This window comes from Pongo abelii, chromosome 7 (assembly GCF_028885655.2).
Source record: "Pongo abelii isolate AG06213 chromosome 7, NHGRI_mPonAbe1-v2.0_pri, whole genome shotgun sequence".
NCBI lineage: Eukaryota > Metazoa > Chordata > Mammalia > Primates > Hominidae > Pongo > Pongo abelii.
This window is the reverse complement of record NC_071992.2, coordinates 35,891,498-35,910,194: the sequence shown is the minus strand read 5'-3', so window position 1 is coordinate 35,910,194 and position 18,697 is coordinate 35,891,498. Positions and strand designations below refer to the sequence as shown.

At 39.4% G+C, this 18,697-nt stretch overlaps 1 long non-coding RNA gene across 1 annotated transcript; it reads left to right on the top strand.

Moving 5' to 3' along the window:
• The first annotated feature begins 675 nt into the window (after positions 1-675).
• LOC129060954 (uncharacterized) lies at positions 676-14,720 on the top strand. Its single transcript, XR_008527862.2, has 3 exons — positions 676-803; positions 12,862-12,932; positions 14,103-14,720. It is a non-coding gene; the product is annotated as an uncharacterized LOC129060954 (long non-coding RNA).
• Positions 14,721-18,697: the final 3,977 nt, after the last annotated feature.

Here is an 18,697-nt window from a genome sequence, read left to right as displayed (position 1 = left end):
GATACAACTCCAACAAGGCCTAAGGATAGAACTGATCTGAGAAAAATGGGGGAAAGAAATTGCTAGTTACTCTGGAGAAGGAGGGAAGAGAAAGAGAGAGGACGAAGCAGATTCTGTGAGATGTCAAAAAATTGAATATTTGCTGACATAATCCCTCCATCTGCCTGTCATCAGCCTGCATATCTTTAACAAAATTACTAAAAATAATGAAATGTTGGGAGACAATGGGGGAGGAGCATGGAATCCAACATAATAGAATATTTTGCCCAGATCTGAAGGGCAAGGAATTCCCTGTATAGCTTTCTGGTTACCTGACTGTAGGCTTTAATAGTGGTCACAATAGCAGTGATACTTGCCCAAAAATAAGCTCAGTGCTATTCACATAGCAGATTCATATTTTGTTAAATAAAGAATATTCACCTAGAAACATGGACATATTCTTGAACAAAGTGTTTCACTAGGGCATTAATTTTCCAATCTTCTTAAAAGTGTAATTTTTTACAATGGAATCTTTGCAGGTCCCATTCTATAAAAAGGTACAGATTTAATTCCTCAGGATTAAATCTATAGTTTAATGGAGATAATTTATTGTTTTTGTAGTAGGGTATGATGCTTAAGTTTCAACAAAAGCATCACTATAAGACATATCAGATACCACTGTGAATGTGGGATGATTCTCATGTGAAAAATTTATAAGAGATAGTTGAGGGAGGAGCCAAGATGGCCGAATAGGAACAGCTCCGGTCTACAGCTCCCAGCGCGAGCGACGCAGAAGATGGGTGATTTCTGCATTTCCATCTGAGGTACCCTGTTCATCTCACTAGGGAGTGCCAGAGAGTGGGCGCAGGTCAGTGGGTGAGCGCACCGTGCGCCAGCCGAAGCAGGGGCGAGGCATTGCCTCACTTGGGAAGCGCAAGGGGTCAGGGAGTTCCCCTTCCAGGGGTGACAGACGGCACCTGGAAAATCGGGCCACTCCCACCCGAATACTGTGCTTTTCCGACGGGCTTAGGAAACGGTGCCCCGGGAGAGTATAGCCCTCACCTGGCTCAGAGGGTCCTACGCCCACGGAGTCTCGCTGATTGCTAGCACAGCAGTCTGAGATCAAACAGCAAGGCGGCAGCGAGGCTGGGGGAGGGGCGCCCGCCATTGCCCAGGCTCGCTTAGGTAAACAAAGCAGCCTGGAAGCTTGAACTGGGTGGAGCCCACCACAGCTCAAGGAGGCCTGCCTGCCTCTGCAGGCTCCACCTCTGGGGGCAGGGCACAGACAAACAAAAAGACAGCAGTAACCTCTGCAGACTTAAATGTCCCTGTCTGACAGCTGTGAGGAGAGCAGTGGTTCTCCCAGCATGCAGCTGGAGATCTGAGAGCGGGCTGACTGCCTCCTCAAGTGGGTCCCTGACCTCTGACCCCCGAGCAGCCTAACTGGGAGGCACCCCCCAGCAGGGGCAGACTGACACCTCACACGGCTGGCCAGGTACTCCAACAGACCTGCAGCTGAGGGTTCTGTCTGTTAGAAGGAAAACTAACAGAAAGGACATCCACACCAAAAACCCATCTGTACATCACCATCATCAAAGACCAAAAGTAGATAAAACCACAAAGATGGGGAAAAAACAGAGCAGAAAAACTGGAAACTCTAAAAACCAGAGTACCTCTCCTCCTCCAAAGGAACGCAGTTCCTCACCAGCAATGGAACAAAGCTGGACGGAGAATGACTTTGACGAGCTGAGAGAAGAAGGCTTCAGACGATCAAATTACTCTGAGCTACAGGAGGATATTCAAACCAAAGGCAAAGAAGTTGAAAACTTTGAAAAAAATTTAGAAGAATGTATAACTAGAATAACCAATACAGAGAAGTGCTTAAAGGAGCTGATGGAGCTGAAAACCAAGGCTCGAGAACTACGTGAAGAATGCAGAAGCCTCAGGAGCTGATGCGATCAAATGGAAGAAAGGGTATCAGCCCTAGAAGATGAAATGAATGAAATGAAGCGAGAAGGGAAGTTTAGAGAAAAAAAAATAAAAAGAAACGAGCAAAGCCTCCAAGAAATGTGGGACTATGTGAAAAGACCAAATCTATGTCTGATTGCTGTACCTGAAAGTAACGGGGAGAATGGAAACAAGTTGGAAAACACTCTGCAGGATATTATCCAGGAGAACTTCCCCAATCTAGCAAGGCAGGCCAACATTCAGATTCAGGAAATACAGAGAACGCCACAAAGATACTCCTCAAGAAGAGCAACTCCAAGACACATAATTGTCAGATTCACCAAAGTTGAAATGAAGGAAAAAATGTTAAGGGCAGCCAGAGAGAAAGGTCGGGTTACCATCAAAGGGAAGCCCATCAGACTAACAGCGGATCTCTCGGCAGAAACCCTACAAGCCAGAAGAGAGTGGGGGCCAATATTCAACATTCTTAAAGAAAAGAATTTTCAACCCAGAATTTCATATCCTGCCAAACTAAGCTTCATAAGTGAAGGAGAAATAAAATACTTTACAGACAAGCAAATGCTGAGAGATTTTGTCACCACCAGGCCTGCCCTAAAAGAGCTCCTGAAGGAAGCGCTAAACATAGAAAGGCACAACTGGTACCAGCCACTGCAAAATCATACCAAATTGTAAAGACCATCGAGACTAGGAAGAGACTGCATCAACTAACAAGCAAAATATCCAGCTAACATCATAATGACAGGAACAAATGCACACATAACAATATTAACTTTAAATGTAAATGGACTAAATGCTCCAATTAAAAGACACAGACTGGCAAATTGGATAAAGACTCAAGACCCATCAGTGTGCTGTATTCAGGAAACCCATCTCACGTGCAGAGACACACATAGGCTCAAAATAAAAGGATGGAGGAAGATCTACCAAGCAAATGGAAAACAAAAAAAGGCAGGGGTTGCAATCCTAGTCTCTGATAAAACAGACTTTAAACCAACAAAGATCAAAAGAGACAAAGAAGGCCATTACATAATGGTAAAGGGATTAATTCAACAAGAAGAGCTAACTATCCTAAATATATATGCACCCAATACAGGAGCACCCAGATTCATAAAGCAAGTCCTGAGTGACCTACAAAGAGAATTAGACTCCCACACATTAATAATGGGAGACTTTAACACCCCACTGTCAACATTAGACAGATCAATGAGACAGAAAGTCAACAAGGATACCCAGGAATTGAACTCAGCTCTGCACCAAGTGGACCTAATAGACATCTACAGAACTCTCCACCCCAAATCAACAGAATATACATTTTTTTCAGCACCACACCACACCTATTCCAAAATTGACCATATACTTGGAAGTAAAGCTCTCCTCAATAAATGTAAAAGAACAGAAATTGTAACAAACTGTCTCTCAGATCACAGTGCAATCAAGCTAGAACTCAGGATTAAGAATCTCACTCAAAACTGCTCAACTACGTGGAAACTGAACAACCTGCTCCTGAATGACTACTGGGTACATAATGAAATGAAGGCAGAAATAAACATGTTCTTTGAAACCAACGAGAACCAAGACACAACATACCAGAATCTCTGGGATGCATTCAAAGCAGTGTGTAGAGGGAAATTTATAGCACTAAATGCCCACAAGAGAAAGTAGGAAAGATCCAAAATTGACACCCTAACATCACAATTAAAAGAACTAGAAAAGCAAGAGCAAACACATTCAAAAGCTAGCAGAAGGCAAGAAATAACTAAAATCAGAGCAGAACTGAAGGAAATAGAGACACAAAAAACCCTTCAAAAAATAAATGAATCCAGGAGCTGGTTTTTTGAAAGGATCAACAAAATTGATAGACCGCTAGCAAGATTAATAAAGAAAAAAAGAGAGAAGAATCAAATAGATGCAATAAAAAATGATAAAGGGGATATCACCACCGATCCCACAGAAATACAAACTACCATCAGAGAATATTACAAACACCTCTATGCAAATAAACTAGAAAATCTAGAAGAAATGGATAAATTCCTCAACACATACACCCTCCCAAGACTAAACCAGGAAGAAGTTGAATCTCTGAATAGACCAATAACAGGAGCTGAAATTGTGGCAATAATCAATAGCTTACCAACCAAAAAAAGTCCAGGACCAGATGGGTTCACAGCCGAATTCTACCAGAGGTACAAGGAGGAGCTGGTACCATTCCTTCTGAAACTATTCCAATCAATAGAAAAAGAGGGAATCCTCCCTAACTCATTTTATGAGGCCAGCATCATCCTGATACCAAAGCCTGGCAGAGACACAACAAAAAAAGAGAATTTTAGACCAATATCCTTGATGAACATTGATGCAAAAATCCTCAATAAAATACTGGCAAACAGAATCCAGCAGCACATCAAAAAGCTTATCCACCATGATCAAGTGGGCTTCATCCCTGGGATGCAAGGCTGGTTCAATATACGCAAATCAATAAATGTAATCCAGCATATAAACAGAACCAAAGACAAAAACCACATGATTATCTCAATAGATGCAGAAAAGGCCTTTGACAAAATTCAACAACCCTTCATGCTAAAAACTCTCAATAAATTAGGAATTGATGGGACGTATCTCAAAATAATAAGAGCTATTTATGACAAACCCACAGCCAATATCATACTGAATGGGCAAAAACTGGAAGCATTCCCTTTGAAAACTGGCACAAGACAGGGATGCCCTCTCTCACCACTTCTATTCAACCTAGTGTTGGAAGTTCTGGCCAGGGCAATGAGGCAGGAGAAGGAAATCAAGGGTATTCAATTAGGAAAAGAGGAAGTCAAATTGTCCCTGTTTGCAAATGACATGATAGTATATTTAGAAAACCCCATTGTCTCAGCCCAAAATCTCCTTAAGCTGATAAGCAACTTCAGCAAAGTCTCAGGATACAAAATCAATGTGCAAAAATCACAAGCATTCTTATACATCAATAACAGACAAACAGAGAGCCAAATCATGAGTGAACTCCCATTCACAATTGCTTCAAAGAGAATAAAATACCTAGGAATCCAACTTACAAGGGATGTGAAAGACCTCTTCAAGGAGAACTACAAACCACTGCTCAAGGAAATAAAAGAGGATACAAACAAATGGAAGAACATTCCATGTTCATGGGTAGGAAGAATCAATATCATGAAAATGGCCATCCTTCCCAAGGTAATTTACAGATTCAATGCCATCCCCATCAAGCTACCAATGACTTTCTTCACAGAATTGGAAAAAAGTACTTTAAAGTTCATATGGAACCAAAAAAGAGCCCGCATCGCCAAGTCAATCCTAAGCCAAAAGAACAAAGGTGGAGGCATCACACTACCTGACTTCAAACAATACTACAAGGCTACAGTAACCAAAACAGCATGGTACTGGTACCAAAACAGAGATATAGATCAATGGAACAGAACAGAGCCGTCAGAAATAATGCCACATATCTACAACTATCTAATCTTTGACAAACCTGACAAAAACAAGAAATGGGGAAAGGATTCCCTATTTAATAAATGGTGCTGGGAAAACTGGCTAGCCATATGTAGAAAGCTGAAACTGGATCCCTTCCTTACACCGTATACAAAAATCAATTCAAGATGGATTAAAGACTTAAATGTTAGACCTAAAACCATAAAAACCCTAGAAGAAAACCTAGGCATTACCATTCAGGACATAGGCATGGGCAAGGACTTCATGTCTAAAACACCAAAAGCAATGGCAACAAAAGCCAAAATTGACAAATGGGATCTAATTAAACTCAAGAGCTTCTGCACAGCAAAAGAAACTACCATCAGAGTGAACAGGCAACCTACAAAATGGGAGAAAATTTTCACAACCTACTCATCTGACAAAGGGCTAATATCCAGAATCTACAATGAACTCCAACAAATTTACAAGAAAAAAACAAACAACCCCATCAAAAAGTGGGCAAAGGACATGAACAGACACTTCTCAAAAGAAGACATTTATGCAGCCAAAAGACACATGAAAAAATGCTCACCATCACTGGCCATCAGAGAAATGCAAATCAAAACCACAGTGAGATACCATCTCACACCAGTTAGAATGGCAATCATTAAAAAGTCAGGAAACAACAGGTGCTGGAGAGGATGTGGAGAAATAGGAACACTTTTACACTGTTGGTGGGACTGTAAACTAGTTCAACCCTTGTGGAAGTCAGTGTGGCGATTCCTCAGGGATCTAGAACTAGAAATTCCATTCGACCCAGCCATCCCATTACTGGGTATATACCCAAAGGACTATAAATCATGCTGCTATAAAGACACATGCACACGTATGTTTATTGCAGCATTATTCACAATAGTAAAGACTTGGAACCAACCCAAATGTCCAACAATGATAGACTGGATTAAGAAAATGTGGCACATATACACCATGGAATACTATGCAGCCATAAAAAATGATGAGTTCATGTCCTTTGTAGGGACATGGATGAAATTGGAAATCATCATTCTCAGTAAACTATCGCAAGAACAAAAAACCAAACACCGCATATTCTCACTCATAGGTGGGAATTGAACAATGAGAACACATGGACACAGGAAGGGGAACATCACACTTCGGGGACTGTTGTGTGGTGGGGGGAGGGGGGAGGGATAGCATTGGGAGATATACCTAATGCTAGATGACGAGTTGGTGGGTGCAGCGCACCAGCATGGCACATGTATACATATGTAACTTACCTGCACATTGCGCACATGTACCATAAAACCTAAAGTATAATAATAATAATAATGATAAAAGAAAAAAAAAAGAGATAGTTGAGGCATGGTTTCATAAGTCTTGGACCTTTCAGAAGGATCAAGGATATAAGCCAAGTTAGAAAGTAGAGAAACAAGAAGGATTTGTAAGATTTTCCTTAGAAAGAGCTGTTGAACTGCAGAGTCCTCCCCAGTAAAGGTGGGGGCTATGGGGAGATGCAGTGCTGGTGAGAGAGATGCTAAAATTTCACCCAATCACAGCAAGAGGGAGCTTTGGAAGAGCTTTCTATGTGTTCCATGTGATCCTGATATGACTCTAAAATAGCTATCCTATGGCAGCAGGATAAAGTGACATCATTGGAATCCCCCTACACCTTCCTAGTCTTGCAAGCAAAATGGTTACGTGTCTTTGATGCAAATATAGACTCATGAGAAAGAGACCTGGGCCATAGCCCTTTAAAATCCTATCCCAAGTCAATAAGAACACAAAAAGAACAGCAATTGAAGTAAACCACAAGAGAATCAGGTGCTTAGAGGCGCGTGGCAGCCTGAGAAATAAAGTAACAATACCTAAGTTTCAAGAGTTGACAATAACTGGAAGTTGTGAAGAATCCATTGACGTACCAAGAAAGAGTCCATTCTAACCGTTGTCTAGGCCCACAGAGCTTGAAGTAGCCCAGTTAAAGTAAGGTCTGCTTTATCCCTTTACCTCTCAGTCTCTTATCTCCCAAACCAGAGGCCCAAAATAGTAAAAGTCACTCGCTTGTGAAGGAAGTGAATGAGAGAAAAGAAACCAGCCCTGAAGGTAGCCTGCAACCCAAGTACATATCCAAGGAAAGGAGATGACTTTTAATGGAAGATTGAAGAAGACTTATTAATATCTTGAATGGAGTACTGAACAGTTACAAATAAAACAAACAGAACAGAGTTAGTGCTTTGTGACTCATGATCTTATGACTACGTTATCTAAGAATGAGCAGAAAAATTACAGGATATGTCAAATTTCCCACCTAAGAACAAAGAAAAATAACTCACCCATGGATGAAATGTAAATTGGACAGGGTTGGTAATAAAAAAAAAAAATGTATTATACCCTGAGAGTTCTAGATTCAATATACCTGTTACATTTATAAAAACCCTAGAGCATATCTTTAAAGCCTCCAGAAGATTAGAATCCAGAATATTAGAGTTTCAGTTTAGGCTATTTAGCAGTTATCATTTATTCTAGAACCATTTATAAAGTGTCCCTACTTTGGGCTGAGCACTGGATTAGAAGCTGTCTCCTACATTACGTCCATTATCCTCACAGCAATACTCACTCTCCAGTAATATAAGATGCCAAGGCCTGTTCACATTCTCAATATCACTTAATCCCCCCAAACACATTGCAATATGGCCAGGATAGGATTATTATATCATCGTGCTCCAAGGAAAATAAAGCTAGAGTCATTAGACAGCTTATCAAAGACAACAACACTAGTGAGCTATGGAGCTACCCCTCCTCATCACAGTACCTGACTCTGTCTCCTGTTCAATATAGCTATCACACTCAACTTTTTCATCTGGCACCTCACATGCTTTTTTCAGGGATTCTGTTTAATATATGTTTATAGCTGACTGCATTTGTTTTATTCTATCTTGACAAATCTTCATATGTAAATTTCAACCATTTTTCTATTTGTGGTCTACTCGGTTAACATTAGTGCATAGCTTTGGACCTTCATCTACAAGGTAATATGATAAAAAAAAAAAAAAGTTTGGAGACTCTTATTTTTTCTTTGTTTACAGCAATGTTTTCTTACAATTTTTCTAACCCAAATTTAAAAATTATTTCAAAGAGCTCCTTTACAAGAAAGTAGGCATCTAACACAATGCAAATTTTTATAAAGTAATCATTTTAATTCTAGGATCTGTCAGTCACTGTTGAGCTAGTAAACTCTTCATTGCCGCATTGCCAGTATATTATCTGAAATAGGTGTAGTGTATTAATCTACTTGGTCTGCCATCACAGAGTGCCACAGAAGAGTGGCTTAAGCAACAGAAATTTATTTTCTCACAATTCTAGAGGCTGGAAGTCCAAGAACTTGAAAGTCATCACTCCCATCCTCACAACAAGGAAAATTCTGAACAAACTGAAAATCAACAACCTTATCAGATCTGTCAGAGAATTAAGGCCACAGGAAAAACTGCTGTCCCCAAAACTGAAGATAGAGAGGCAAATACAGAGATTTATAACTTTACAGATCAGAAGCCCAGGAGGAGAAGTGCACAGCAAAAGCCATATTGGGGGGAAGATTTTAAATTATAATTGACAAATTACTAGAGGATCAGTATTGAATAGTTTGAGAATTAAAAACTCAGAGGGTGCCCAGTTTCAGGGGGTCCCCAACACTTTTGTGAATTTTACCTCTGGTAGCTCTGTCATTTATTCAGTGATTACAGCTTATAGGTAAGTGAAATGAATGACAGAAACGTTATAAGTGACAGAAGGAAGAAATTAGGGATACTCTGTTGTAAGGTACTTGTACTATCTGTGAGGCATGTGAAAGAAAAATAGAATCTTGGGGCCACAAACTCACTATGCCAAAGGGAAAGTTAACCTTGGGAACTGAGCCACCAACACTATTTCCCTTTTGTTTTCAAACAGGTACCTGTAATTTCACAGTCCCGTGTCACAGCCTCATTTCCTCTACTCCCTCGTTTCACGTTTACTTTATCTTACATAAAATGTAAATTTACTGAGTGAAAGAAAATGCATAATTGACCAGCTTCTTTTTTCACATGTAAAATGTAGATTCACTGAAGCTCATCCGAGCCTCACTAGAATGTAACCATCTGCCTCACAACCTATACTCCCCTCCGTTTTGTCTCCCTTCTGCTTGCTCTTTTCCCTTTAAATACAAAAGAGGGTTCACAAAACCCTCTTTGGAAAAAACATAGATCACAGATGTTCCTGTGATTTGAGTTTTTTCCTGGGCTTCCTCAACCTTGGTTAAATAAACCTCTAACTGATTGAGATACCTGCCTCAGTCACTTTTTTTTCTTTTCTTTTTTTTTTTTTTTTTGAGACGAGTCTCCCACTGTCGCCCAGACTGGAGTCCAGTGGCATGATCTCGGCTCACTGCAACCTCCGCCTCCCAGGTTCAAACAATTCTCTGCCTCAGCTTCCCGAGTAGCTGGGATTACAGGCACCCGCAACCAGGCCTGGCTAATTTTTTTGTAGTTTTAGTAGACACGGGGTTTCACCATCTTGGCCAGGCTGGTCTTGAACTCCTGATCTCATGATCCACCTGCCTCAGCCTCCCAAAGTGCTGGGATTACAGGTGTGAGCCACCATGCTCGGCTCTCAATCACTTTTTGGTTTACAGGGAGTATAGTTATTTGAAAGTGGATTTTGATTGGTCATTAATGTATATTGCAAACTCTAGGGTAACCACTAAAAATATTTTTTTAAAAAGGAATTATAATATGTTAAGAAAGGAAAGAAATGAAATCACGTAAAATGCTTAAAATCAAGGAAAGAAGAAAATGAGTAGAAGTAAAAAAAAAAAGAAAACAAATAGAAAACACATACAAATACAGTAGACATTATTTCAACTAGATCAATAATCACTTTAAATGCAAATGTTCAAATACACCAATTAAATGATGGAGATTGTCAGAGTAGATTTTTTTTAAAAAAAGACTCAACTATATGTTGTCTAAAGGAAACTCATTTTGAAGATCCAGATAGATTAAAAGTAGAGATGAAAAAAGATATATCATGCTAACCCTGACCAAATAAAGCTGAACTACATATATTAATTTTGGACAAAGCAAAGTAAATATGATAAAGGCTCCTATTAGATTATGTTATAGACTTTCATAGAATATTTAGAATCCTAATCTTGAAAATTCTTGTGGGTTTTATATAAAGATTTTTCTCCTAACCCCACTTTGTCCTAATAGAATTTTTTTTTTGTCTGCTTACTTAAAAGTACTTTTTAGACTTCAGGTTACAATACAGAAGTCCCAGAGGGTATATACTGATTCCCCAGTATATGGCATGATTCAATTTTTAAACTAGTTGGGTTTATGACTTCAGGAAATTTTCCAAAGCACTCCAATCCTTGTCCTACCTGGTAAGTAGCTAATCTGGGATCAACAGGAAGGAATAGGGATCATACTGCTACCAGGGAGTGGCCATCACATGGCTAGAGTCCCATTCCCCAGAATCTGAAGTTGGCTCTAAGCTTTTAATCTGGGTACCTCAGTTAGCCACATTCAGCTGATGGACAGAAAGTATCAGCTGGTTACAGATGAGTCAGATCAAGGATGGATCCAGGTTTTGTAGGGCCTAAAAGCTTTTACAATCTTGAAGGCCCTAAGAAAAATAACACAAAATTTCAAATATAAAACTAGGGTACAAAAATAAATCAGAAAAGGATAATAACAAATACAAATTTTTAAAAGCTGGCAGATGCCACAAACATGACAAATATTCAGAAAATAACATAACATTTTCACTAATTAATTTTGTGACAAATATCTATGATATTTTCTTCTCATTTTTGACTGCTCATAATTCGATCACCTCTTCATATAGAGTCAACCATCTCATAACATTTAAATCAACCAGGGACCACGTATATGATGGTGATCACATAAGATTGTAACAGCATTTTTACTGTATCTTTTCTAGGCTTAGATATGTTTAAATATACAAATACCATTTTGTTACAATTGCCTACAGTATTCAATACAGTAACAAGCTGTACAGATTTACAGCCTAGGAGCAACAGGCTACACCATATAGCCTAGATGTATAGTAGCGATATCATCTAGGTTTGTGTAAGCATAATCTATGATGTCCTCACAATAAAGAAATTGCCCATTGACACATTTCTGAGAGTGCATCACTGTTGTTAAACAATGCATGATTATAATAATTTTATAAAAATAATTTTCTATTAAGAAGATTTTAAATATCTCATTCAACTTCAGTTGTTTAAGTTTTCCTTTTATTATCAATAGTTTAGAAAAGGTTCAGCATCACAACTCAATATTGGTAGATGTCACATATACATATAGGATTGCCAAAGATAGAAAAACCTTTCTTTTATGTTCATTTGTGTGTGTGTGTGTGTGTGTGTGTGTGTGTGTGTGTATTTTAATTTTATTTCAATAGTTTTTAATGTACAGGTGGTTTTTAGTTACACGGATAATTTCTTTAGTGGTGATTTCTGAGATTCTTGGTGCACTTGTCACCTGAGCAGTATACACTGTACCCAAAATATAGTCTTTTATCCCTCACCCCCACATCTTCCCCCAAACAAGCTCCCAAAGACTACTGTATCATTCTTATGCCTTTGTATCCTCATAGCTTAGCTCCTAACTTATAAGTGAGAAGATATGAGATTTGGTTGGAAAAACCTCTCTTAAGTTTCTTTCATATCAAAGCTGTAAAATTTCAGAGCAATTAAGTTTTCTTGTATATTGACTAATTTAAATCTTCTTTTAAGTGATAACCCCATAACTAACTACCCTACTCTGGAGGCAGCATAGCTCTGGTAGGAACATTCCTGGAATCCTTTCCTAAACTGGGATGGCTGGCAGTAATTTAACTATCCATGGAAGGAACAGATATCACAAAAATGTAGCTAACTAAACACAAACTAAAATGTCCTTAATTCAACTTCTCCTTAGAGAAATCCTTAAAATGTCCAAGGGCCACTGGGGACAGTGGATCACTGGGAAGGAGGGAGTAGGAAATGAACAATGACAATTAAAAATATTTTTTGCAAATTTTGTAGAACATATACTCTGTGAACACATTGTTAGGCCCCCTCTCAGGGCCTTAGATAGGCCTGAAACTTAAGCTTAATGGTATATCTACCTCTAGATCAGAATTCAGCATAAAGTTGCCTTAAGGAAGCAGAATAATGTGGACATATGTTTCTGTGTGGCCAAGAACCTGAAGATGACGTCGAGGATGTCACTACTCTATATCCACTTACATGGGAATACCTTCAAATCCTTTAAAATATCCAAGTTTACATATTTTTTCTCATTTTTTATTTTCCTATTTATAAACCCTCCAAACTCTTCCCTGTGGAGTCTTACAATCCCCCCACTCCTCTTCAGGTTTAGTAGAGCGGAACAATGAGTTTTGTTTTTGTTTTAAATGCAGACTGTTGATTTCCAACTAAGGATGGGGGGAAAGTGAAAACAATGGAAATAAAAGGTCAAAGAATCCCTCAGGTAAGTCACAAAGCTATTTATATATTTTTTCAATTTCATGTCTAAGAATTGGCTGAAAAGTGACAATTCAGAATGGTTGAGTGAGAAAGAATGAAAAAAATCACAATTCTGTGACATGACTCAGGCTCCACACCCTGCCGGTCAATGATTTACAGAATTAGATACCAACCCAGAGAGGGAGAAATTAGCCAAGGCTGGCACTGAAAAGGGCAAGACTGCACAGTGAGAGGAAATGGGACAGATAGGACCAATAAAGTAGGAGAATATCCAGGGATGGTTACAGATCACGACTCCACACTTGGTCACTGCACAGATCCTGGATGAACCACAGGAAGCAAGAGGACAGAAAAAGGCCCAGTTGGAACCCTCTGTGGCATGAATCAACAGGGAGAAACTCCAGGCACAAGAGTCAAGGCCCTAACTTTCATCTGAAAATGATGCTTTTGTGGAAAAAGAGGCAGCAAAGCAAGAAAACAATCTCCTCTCAAGAATGACTATATTAGCATGCTGACACAAGAACAAATACCCTTGCCACAAAAAAATAAACTACAATGGTGCCTTCCATAGGGATTGGTTCCACGAACCCCCTTAGATACCAATATCTGCAGATGCTCAAGTCCCTGATATAAAGTGGCATAGTATTTGCACATAACCTATGCACATCCTCCTATAAATCATCTCTAGATTATTAGTGATACCTACTACAATGTAAATACTACGTAAATAGTTCTTATACTGTATTTTTACTTATATTATTTTTGTTTTATCATTTTTTAATTTTTCCTGCCCTCCCACCCCAGAATATTTTTTCTTCTTTGTTGGTTGAATCTGCTGATGCAGAACCCATGGATACAGAGGCCAAGTGTAACTAAAATCCAACCAAAAAATGAACATTTTTGTTTGGAAAACCCACATTTCACTGTTTTTTTTTTAAGATTGAAAAATAAATTCACCTTCCCCAACCTGTTTTAAAAAATACTTTATATCCTTAAGGAGCTCTGAATTTACATATACACCAGAGATTTCCCATAGATACACAATCTATCATTTACATAATTTATGAGAAAAAAGATATTTAATAGTTAAAAAGGCAAGAAAAGAAAGGCAAGATTTAAATGTACTGGTAGCAAATGTTTTTTGTGGTAATAAATGCTTTTTTCTTCCTCCCAGCTTTGTGGAAGTGTGGAGATTCACATTCAAAATGAAGAATTGTTTCGTGAAATAATTTGCAGAGGCTCAATCAAGAGGAATGAAATTACTTAAAGAGCAATTTCAACACAGTGAAAGCCTGCTAGGGAGGTAGATGCAGGTTTCTTAGTCATCAAATGCCATGCTGAACCAGATTCAGGGCAGAGTGAGCACCAAGCATTTTGAAAGCTGATCGAATGGAGAGTCTATTTTAATTTTTTTAAGCACCATTTCTTAAAAAAAAAAAAAAAAAAGAAAAAGAAAAAAAAGAAAGCAAGCCCCAGGGCATGCAAAGAGTAAAATATACTGATCATTAAAATATTTAAATTCACCAACAGCAGTGGTTAATAAATCATCAAAATGAAAGTTTACAAAAAGTAGTCTCAACTTGTCTAAAGTAGCACACTCACCCAGCCAGCTCATTCTTCTCAACCTCTTTCACTCCTCACCCTCCAAACTTCAGGGGAACACAGTTCCCCAAAAGTTTCCTGCAATTCAACAAAAATGTGTAAGTTACTCCACAAAAGACACTCTAAGGCTAGAAGGATGATCCCATAGAATGTTTGCTCTCTGTAGATATTTAATGATGGACGTATTAAACTCTGACTTGTACCATTTATTTGTCCCCAAATTCTATAGAGTAGGGTCATAAACTAGGGAAATGGGCCAAACATAGTCTTCAGGAGAATTTTTGTTTTGTCTCCCCAGCTCTTCAAAAAACATTTGAATTATTTACCAATATTTTTTAAACTAAGAGATCTCTCACATACACACACACACACACACACACACACACACACACACACATTAGTTTGGGCTTAATGCCTAGAACATAGTGGTAGTTACCTATTAGATAAGGAGCTCAAAAACTCACCATAATCTTAATAGGTTTTTTACACTCAACCACCTCCCTTATTTAAGGAACCAGGCTGGCTCATGCACATATTTCAGTTTGGAAAGCCAACCTAATTGTCCCATAGAACTGATATTTACAGGGTTTTTTTTCCAATAATAAACATAGAAAGTGTACCTCCCTGGTCTTAAAACTTGAAACTTACATTTGTCTCATTTGAGTTCCATCCTCAGGAAACTGACCCTCAGGAAAGGCACTGGAACTCACATTACTGCATCCAGTAATGCCTGATCCCTCACCCATCATAATTGCTTCTTTACCCTTCCCTGATTGTTGTTTTCCCACCTTCCCTGCTATATAACCACCCCCCCCCCAATTTTAGTCCACTGGAGAGAAGGTTAGAGATTGTATCTTCTGTTCTCCTTGGCTGCAGCACCAGACTAAAGCCTTCTCTGGCAATAATTTTTGACTCAGTTATGGGCTTTCTATTCTGTGAGCAGCAAGACCTAGACCAAAACCCCTGGCTTTTTAGTAACTTTTGCAACCTGTGCTATAAAGAGGAAACAAAATGCAATGGGAATACACATAATCAACAGGCAAGTGGTGGGCAGGAAAAAAAAAATGGGCCATCTCATGGAAGAGCAGCACATGAGAAAGACATTGACAGGCAAGATTTTACAGGTAGAAATGATGGAAAATGTCATTCCTAAAGGAGAGAGCCACATCGGCCACATGACAAAGACAGGAAAGGGCAAAGAATGGACAGTATGTCTGGTAGCCTTGTATGATTTCAAGACCCATATATAAGGTGAAAAATAAGAAGCCTGACATGGCAGGCAGCAACCACAGAATGAAATGCCTCAACCACAATTGGTAGTCTAAGTTTCAGAGTATAGAAGCTTTGAAATCAGAGCTGTTCTTTAGGATAACTTTGCTATTAAATTCTAATAACATGTAAGAACCCTTGAGTTACTGTGACAACTATCCCAAACAGCAGACTCATTATCCTTAATCATATTCTGTGTCCCTTCTGCAGTATGAACTCATCAATAACATCACATTCAACTGACAGTTTAGAACACAAGAAACTGCCTTCCTTCAGGGTGAAGATAGAATATGGATGTGGCAAGGAGGGTGTTGAAGATTAGGGTTCTCTTATCAAAGCCTCCCATAGCTATGTGATCTTGGGCATTTTCTGTAAAATATTAATGATAATAACCTTCTTCCTAAGGTCATTGTTACAATTAAATGAAACAAATGGTATAGTATTTTAAAACACTTTGCAAACAACACAATGTAGTACAAATAAAAGTTATTATTATTATAGACACATGGGGCTAGTCAGATTCTAGCCCCTTTCTAGGGCAGTTCTTTGCCTTCTGTGTTCTGCAATCTACCTCTTACTATCTATCTCTTACTTTCAATCCAAGCCAGGGCCCTTTTATTCTATTAATATGGCCTTTGAAGGGTCATATTAAATTGGTTCTCATGATGACATCCCAGTTTTTAGTCCTAATTGTTGTTCTCAAGTGGTGTTTCTGTAATAGAAAAGAAACACCCATTTTCTGGGGAGAAATTCAAATCTTCCCCCCAAAGACCTACATATTGACTCAAAATCATCCTTTATAAGCTTTGAATATAACTTAAAATGCAGTTTTTCTTTTATCAGCATGATTGCTTTATGAGCATAATTATTGATATTAATAATACCAACTTTCTCTAACTTATATTCATATACCCAAAGTAAAATGCTGGGTAAAATTTGTCTAAATAGAAACACTAAAGACCTTAAAAATACAGTGAGATACCTCAGGCCAATTTTGGGGGGAAGAAAGTCTGTAAGAAGAGAGTTAAAGTAAAGATCAGAACACCAGAGCTGCATTTTCCGTTAGGGCAGTTGCTGATACCACAAACACTGTGTTCAAGTAGAGAACATTAGCCACATGTGGCTAGATATTTAGAGTTCAAGGGTGATATGGTTTGGCTGTGTCCCCAACCAAATCTCATCTTGAATTATAGTTCCCATAGTCCCCATATGTCGTGAAAGGGACCCAGTGGGAGGTAATTGAATCATGAAGGCAGTTACCCTCATGCTGTTCTTGTGAGTGAGTTCTCAGGATATCTGATAGTTTTATGAAGGGGTTTTCCCTCTTTGCTCAGCACTTCTCCTTGCTGCTGCCATATGAAGAAGGACGTGTTTGCTTCCCCATCTGCCATGATTGTAAGTTTCCTGAGGCCTCTCCAGCCATGCTGAACTGTGAGTCAATTAAACCTCTTTCCTTTGTTAATTACCCAGTCTTGGGTATATCTTTATTAGCAGTGTATGAAGAGATTAATACAATAAATTGGTACTGGTAGAGTAGGGGGCTGCTGTAAAGATAACCGAAAATGTGGAAGCAACTTTGGAACTAGGTAACAGGCAGAAGTTGGAGCAGTCTGGTGGGCTCAGAAGAAGACAGGAAAATGTGGGAAAGTTTGGAACTTCCTAGAGACTTGGAGGGCTCAGAAGACAGGAATATGTGGGAAAGTTTGAAACTTCCTAAAGACTTGTTAAATGGCTTTGACCAAAATGCTGACAGTGAAATGGACAATAAAGTCCAGGCTGAGGTGCTCTCAGATGGGAGATGAAGAGCTTTTTGGGAGCTAGAATAAAGGTCACTCTTGCTATGCAAAGAGACTGGCAGCATTTTGCCCCTGCCCTAGAGATCTGTGGAACTTTGAACTTGAGAGAGATGATTTAGGGTATCTGGTAGAAGAAATTTCTAAGCAGCAAAGTGTTCAAGAGGAAGTAGAGCATAAAAGTTTGAAAATTTTGCAGCCTGACAAGGTAGTAGAAAAGAAACACCCATTTTCTGGGGAGAGATTCAAGCCAGCAGTAAACATTTGCAAAAGTAATGAGGGACCAAATGTTAATTTCCAAGAAAATGGAGAAAATGTCTCTAGAGCATGTTGGAAATCTTCCTGGCAGCTCCTCCCATCACAGGCCTGGAGGCCTAGGAGGGAAAAATGGTTTCCTGGGAAAGATCCAGGGACCTCTGCCATGTGCGGCCTCAGGACTTGGTGCCCTGCCTCTGAGCTGCTCCATCTGTGGCTAAAAGGGACCAAGGCACAACTTGAGCCATGGCTTCAGAGGTTACAAGCCCCAAGCCTTGGTGGCTTCCATGTGGTGTTTAGCCTGCAGGTGCACAGAAGTCAAAAATTGAGGTTTGGGAACCTCCACCTAGAGTTGAGAGGATATATGGAAATGCCTGGATGTTCAGGAAGAAGTTTGCTACAGGGACAGAGCCCTCATGAAGAACCTCTGCTAGGGCAGTGTAGAACAGAAATGTAGGGTGGGAGCCCCCATACAGAGTCCCCACTGGGGCACTGTCTAGTGGAGTTGTGAGAAGAGGGTCATTGTCTTCCAGACCCCCAAATGGTAGATCCACCAACAGCTTATACTGTGCACTAGAAAAGCCATAGATACTCAATGCCAGCTGTGAAAGCAGCTGGGGTAAGGGGCTGTACTCTACAATGCCACAGGGATAGAGCTGCTGCTCAAGGCTGTGGGAGCCCACCCATTGCATCAATGTGCCCTGGATATGAGACATGGAGTCAAAGGAGATCATTTTGGAACTCTAAGGTTTAATGACTGCCTTATTGGATTTTGGACTTGCATGAGCCCTATAAGGCCCTTTGTTTTGGCCAATTTCTCTCACTTGGAATGACTATACTTACCCAATGC